We start from the raw sequence: 6,518 nt of genomic DNA, 5'->3' as shown, positions 1-6,518 counted from the left end.
GAACCAAAGACAAGAACCACATGATTATCTCAATAGATGCAGAAAAGGCTTTTGACAAAATTCAACAGCCCTTCATGCTAAAAACGCTCAACAAATTCGGTATTGATGGAACGTACCTCAAAATAATAAGAGCTATTTATGACAAACCCACAGCTAATATCATACTGAATGGGCAAAAACTGGAAAAGTTCCCTTTGAAAACTGGCACAAGACAGGGATGCCCTCTCTCACCACTCCTATTCAACATAGTGTTGGAAGTTCTGGCTAGGGCAATCAGGCAAGAGAAAGAAATCAAGGGTATTCAGTTAGGAAAAGAAGAAGTCAAATTGTCCCTGTTTGCAGATGACATGGTTGTGTATTTAGAAAACCCCATCGTCTCAGCTCAAAATCTTCTTAAGCTGATAAGCAACTTCAGCAAAGCCTCAGGATACAAAATTAATGTGCAAAAATCACAAGCATTCTTATACACCAGTAACAGACAAGCAGAGAGCCAAATCAGGAATGAATTTCCATTCACAATTGCTTCAAAGAGAATAAAATACCTAGGAATCCAACTTACAAGGGATGTAAAGGACCTCTTCAAGGAGAACTACAAACCACTGCTCAGTGAAATCAAAGAGGACACAAACAAATGGAAGAACATACCATGCTCATGGATAGGAAGAATCAATATCGTGAAAATGGCCATACTGCCCAAGGTAATTTATAGATTCAATGCCATCCCCATCAAGCTACCAATAAGTTTCTTCACAGAATTGGAAAAAACTGCTTTAAAGTTCATATGGAACTAAAAAAGAGCCCGCATTGCCAAGACAATCCTAAGTCAAAGGAACAAAGCTGGAGGCGTCATGCTACCTGACTTCAAACTATACTACAAGGCTACAGTAACCAAAACAGCATGATACTGGTACCAAAACAGAGGAATAGACCAATGGAACAGAACAGAGTCCTCAGAAATAATACCACACATCTCCAGCCATCTGATCTTTGACAAACCTGACAAAAACAAGAAATGGGGAAAGGATTCCCTATTTAATAAATGGTGCTGGGAAAATTGGCTAGCCATAAGTAGAAAGCTGAAACTGGATCCTTTCCTTACTCCTTATATGAAAATTAATTCAAGATGGATTACAGACTTAAATGTTAGACCTAATACCATAAAAACCCTAGAAGAAAACCTAGGCAATACCCTTCAGGACATAGGCTTGGGCAAGGACTTCATGTCTAAAACACCAAAAGCAACGGCAAAAGCCAAAATTGACAAATGGGATCTAATTCAACTAAAGAGCTTCTGCACAGCAAAAGAAACTACCATCAGAGTGAACAGACAACCTACAGAATGCTAGAAAATTTTTGCAATCTACTCATCAGACAAAGGGCTAATATCCAGAACCTACAAAGAACTCAAACAAATTTACAAGGAAAAAAAAAACCATCAAAAAGTGGGCAAAGGATATGAACAGACATTTCTCAAAAGAAGACATTCATACAACCAACAGACACATGAGGAAATGCTCCTCATCACTGGCCATCAGAGAAATGCAAATCAAAACCACAATGAGATACCATCTCACACCAGTTAGAATGGCAATCATTAAAAAGTCAGGAAACAGCAGGTGCTGGAGAGGATGTGGAGAAATAGGAACACTTTTACACTGTTGGTGGGATTGTAAACTAGTTCAACCATTATGGAAAACAGTATGGCGATTCCTCAAGGACCTAGAACTAGAAGTACCATATGACCCAGCCATCCCACTACTGGGTATATACCCAAAGGATTATAAATCATGCTGCTATAAAGACACATGCACACGTATGTTTATTGCGGCACTATTCACAATAGCAAAGACTTGGAATCAACCCAAATGTCCATCAGTGACAGACTGGATTAAGAAAATGTGGCACATATACACCATGGAATACTATGCAGCCATAAAAAAGGATGAGTTTGTGTCCTTTGTAGGGACATGGATGCAGCTGGAAACCATCATTCTCAGCAAACTATCCCAACAACAGAAAACCAAACACCGCATGTTCTCACTTTTAGGTGGGAACTGAGCAAATGAGATCACTTGGACTTGGGAAGGGTAACATCACACACCAGGTCCTATCACGGGGAGGCTGGAGGGGGAGGGATTGCATTGGGAGTTATACCTGATGTAAATGACGAGTTGATGGGTGCTGACGAGTTGATGGGTGCAGCACACCAACATGTCACAAGTATACATATGTAACAAACCTGCAAGTTATGCACATATACCCTAGAACTTAAAGTATAGTAAAAAAAAAAAAAAAAAAGTGCCCTTGCTTTCCGGTATGACAAGATGATCTAGATTGATTTTGCACATTTCCTGCCTGCAGTCAGAAAGCAGCCATTTCTCCAAGAAGCTTTGGTTCCTTGTAGTGAGTGATGATACGGAGAATCCAAAGTTATGGCATCAAGGTGCTTTCTGCTTCTGTTTTGTTTAATGCCTCTAGGACTCTTCAGCAGATTAGTCTAAAAGATAAGTGCATTTTTTAATGAAAATGCATCATTTGTAAGTAAACCCTTCTGTTAACAGTCTTGATTAGAGGATTTTAATTACTCTCAGAGATCATACATCTGTATCTTCTATTTCATTGGAAAAGTACCAGTTTTCAATGTCGCACCCATAATGAGTCAGAGTCTAGCTCTATCTCCCAGGCTGGAATGCAATGGCACGATCTCGGCTCACTGCAACCTCCAACTCCCAGGTTCAAGCAATTCCCTACCTCAGCCTCCAGAGTGGCTGGGATTACAGGCACACACTACCACACCTGGCTATTTTTTGTATTTTTAGTAGAGATGGGGTTTCACCATCTTGGCCCGGCTGGTCTTGAACTCCTGACCTCGTGATCCACCCGCCTTGGTCTCCCAAAGTGCTGGGATTACAGGCATGAGCCATGGCGCCTGGCCTTTTTTTTTTTTCCTTCTGAGACAGAGTCTCACTCTGTCTCCCAGGCTGGAGGGTAGTCGCCCCATCTTGGCTCACTGCAGCCTCCGCCTCAAGTGATCCTCCCGCCTCAGTCTCCTAAAGTAGTAGGATTACAGGTATGAGCCATAACACCCAGTCAATATAACTTTATATTCACAAAGAAACAAAACAATTTGTGTGACTCACTTTATAGCAATATTTACTTTATTGTGGTAGTCTGGAACCAAATCCACAATATCTTTGAGGTATGGCTACACTTTCTAAGCATTTCCTGAGTCAGCCTACTTTTTCTCCATTTGTATTGTCATTATTCTATCCATTTTTTTGTTTTCTTGTTGTTGTTTGGAAACAGGAAAGTGCTGTGTCACCCACGCTGGAGTGCAATAGCACGATCATAGCTCACTGCAGCCTCCATCTCCTGTTTTCAAACTATCCTCCCGCCTCAGGCTCCTGAGTAAATGAGACTACAGATGCACGCTACCACACCCGACTCTTTTTTTTTTTTCTTTTTTTTTTTTGAGACGGAATCTGGTTCTGTCCCCCAGGCTGGAGTGCAGTGGCGCCATCTCGGCTCACTACAAGCTCCGCCTCCCGGGTTCACGCCATTCTCCTGCCTCAGCCTCCCAAGTAGCTGGGACTACAGGTGCCCGCCACCATGCCAGGCTAATTTCTTGTATTTTTAGTAGAGACGGGGTTTCACCGTGTTAACCAGGATGGTCTCGATCTCCTGACCTCATAATCCGCCCGCCTCAGCCTCCCAAAGTGCTGGGATTGCAGGCGTGAGCCACCTGCACCCGGCCCGACTCATTTTTAAAAAGGTGTTTCTAGAGATGCGATCTCATCATGTTGCCCAAGCTGATCTGGAATTCCTGGCCTCAAGCAATCCTCCTGCCTCAGATTCCTGAGTAGCTAGGATCAATCCATTGCTGAAGAGTACCTTGATGCTACTTTGCAGACTGTCAACCTGAATTTGTGTTTGCTTGACATTGCTTAATAATTAGTTTCAGTTTCAGCTTACCCACTTTTTGTCAGCAACATGCAGAAGAGACTGTGCCCTTTTTAGTGTATCCTATCAGGAAGCATCTCACATTGGTTTGTGCCATTACTGGTGCAGTGACTTTAAGCCACTTGGTTAAGGTGGAGTTGGCCATATTTCTCCGTTGCAAAATTACTGATTTTCCTCTTGTAATTAATAAGTGTGTGTGAGAAGATTCTTTGAGATGCAGTATATATGTCATTTTTCATCAAACTATAAGTTTTTTTTTAAGTGAAAGAAAATGTATTAAGAAACTACAGGAATAAAAGAATGGCTACTCCATAGGCAGAGCAGCATCACTTTAAGTGTTTGACATTAACTGATTTTTGTCCAAATCCATAAGTTCTGCGATGATTGAAAAATGAGTATTACTAAATTTATTTTCATTGTCTCAAGTTCTGCTGAACTCTGGATCCAGGCTGTGTCAATAGGGTAGTGTGGTGCCTCCTGTACCTGTCTCAGCCTCCTACAGTCCTTTTTATTTATTTTGTTTTTTATAATAGAGACAGGGTCTTACTATGCTGCCCAGACTGTTTTCAAACTCCTGGGCTCAAGCAATCTTCCTGCCTCAGCCTCCCAAAGTGCTGAGATAACAAGCGTGAGCCACGACACCCAGCCAAGTTCTTTACCATCTTCAGAAGGTTTAGCTTGCACTTTCAGCAGGATGGATTCCCAGAAAGACTATGAGAGAGAGTTGATAATATCAAATACACTGAACTTCACCGTGTTCACCATGCTCTGACTCTAGAGAAATGAGAGTGCTAGTGAGGTTGGTGTCATTTTGTGTATCTTCTGTACCTTGAAGTCCCTCAGAAATCTTGCCCCTGGGCTTCTTATTCTAAGGACACAACAGGTTCTCTTTTTCTGTGGAGATGAAATCTAGATCTTCAATTTTGGAACCAAATTTGGACTCTTGACTCTGAAACACCAATTTCTTCAGCAAGTTGTTCTCTGGAATCAATCCCAGGGTATGGGTTTTCATAAATGCCTTGATAAGAGTGTGTAATTGAGAGGTGCTATAGATGGTATGACACCGTCTGGCTTCTCTACATTGAAACTCCACACCAGGTTGATCTTGCCTATGGCTCTGGCTTGAATCTAAAGTCAGGTTCTGGTCTTTTCTGGAATCTGTGCCTAGCTCGTCAATTCTGGGCGACAGAGCAAGACTCTGTCTCAAAAAAAAGAAAGAAAGAAAGAAAGAAAAGGCTGGGCGCAGTGGCTCATGCCTGTAATCCCAGCACTTTGGGAGACCGAGGCAGGTGGATCACGAGGTCAGGAGTTCAAGGCCAGCCTGCCAAGATGGTGAAACCCCATCTCTACTAAAAATACAAAAAATAACCACGTGTGGTGGTGTGTGCCTTTAATCCCAGCTACTCTGGAGGCTGAGGTAGGGAATTGCTTGAACCTGGGAGTTGGAGGTTGCAGTGAGCCGAGATCGTGCTACTGCACTCCAGCCTGGGAGACAGAGCTAGACTCTGCCTCACTATGGGTGTGACATTGAAAACTGGTACTTTTCAAATGAAATAGAAGAAGATACAGATGTATGATCTCTGAGCATAATTAAAATCCTCTAATCAAGACTGTTAACAGAAAAGTTTACTTACAAATTATAAATTTTTATTAAAAAATTTAAAAGACACTTGCCTTTTAGACTAACCTACTGAAAAGTCCTAGAAGCATTAAACATGCATTCTGGACTCTTCTGTATTGATTTCTAAAGCAAGTTTTTGTTTGGTAGCATAACCTGGGTAAAGTTTCTGATTGAAGCTATTGATGAGGATTTTCAATTGATCTTCTGTGAATTTGGTGTGATTGCACCTATGATTTGTTGCTACCATCTTGTGTGAAAAGGTGTCTTTGGTCATGCTGGAAGAGAGTCCTGGAGGCTGAGCTGCTATCTGGGAGACCACTTACAGCTCATTTTTAAAAAGAAAGGTTGCATATAATACAACATAATTCATAAATCTAAAGCTTATGGTTTTCTGGGTTTTGACAAATGAAAACACCTGTGCAACTTCAACCCTTACCAGGATATGGATGAGTTTCTACCCAAAAGTACCAGTATTTTAACAAACAGCTTTGCATTTTTTGAATTGTTCTGTGCCTGTGAGGATTCCTTACTCCAAGTTTATGACAAATATATTTAGAAGGCATAATTTACAATTATTGTTTGGGTAAGTAGTTTCATCAATTATCTGATTATTTGCTGTGAATTTGAAGTATGTTGATTTTTATGCAGTTGTCTTCTGAGAAACATTGTGCCATTTTTCATGTGGAAACCACTTGCAGAATAAACAGAGATTATGAACGCACAGAGGTGGTTGTGATGGGCACGTCTACCTGTGGCTGCCACTTAAGTGGAAGGTGGAATCCAACTCTGGAGCATCGGCAGCCTGAGCCGAGCTGGTGCTGGGCTCATGCTGACCCTGGGAGTGCTCTATGCATGCTTCACCTTATGAGGGGTGCGGCAGGAACAAAAATAGAAAAGTGTGCTCTACTTTCACATTACCAAAGGACAGAGGATACCA

General features: G+C 41.6%; 1 pseudogene; it reads right to left on the bottom strand.

Moving 5' to 3' along the window:
• Positions 1–4,718: 4,718 nt before the first annotated feature.
• LOC111536030 lies at positions 4,719–5,855 on the bottom strand (annotated as a pseudogene).
• Positions 5,856–6,518: the final 663 nt, after the last annotated feature.

Source organism: Piliocolobus tephrosceles, chromosome 9, assembly GCF_002776525.5.
Source record: "Piliocolobus tephrosceles isolate RC106 chromosome 9, ASM277652v3, whole genome shotgun sequence".
In the NCBI taxonomy this organism is placed as follows: Eukaryota; Metazoa; Chordata; class Mammalia; order Primates; family Cercopithecidae; genus Piliocolobus; species Piliocolobus tephrosceles.
Note: the sequence above shows the minus strand (reverse complement) of the source record. Positions and strands in the feature narration are given on the sequence as shown.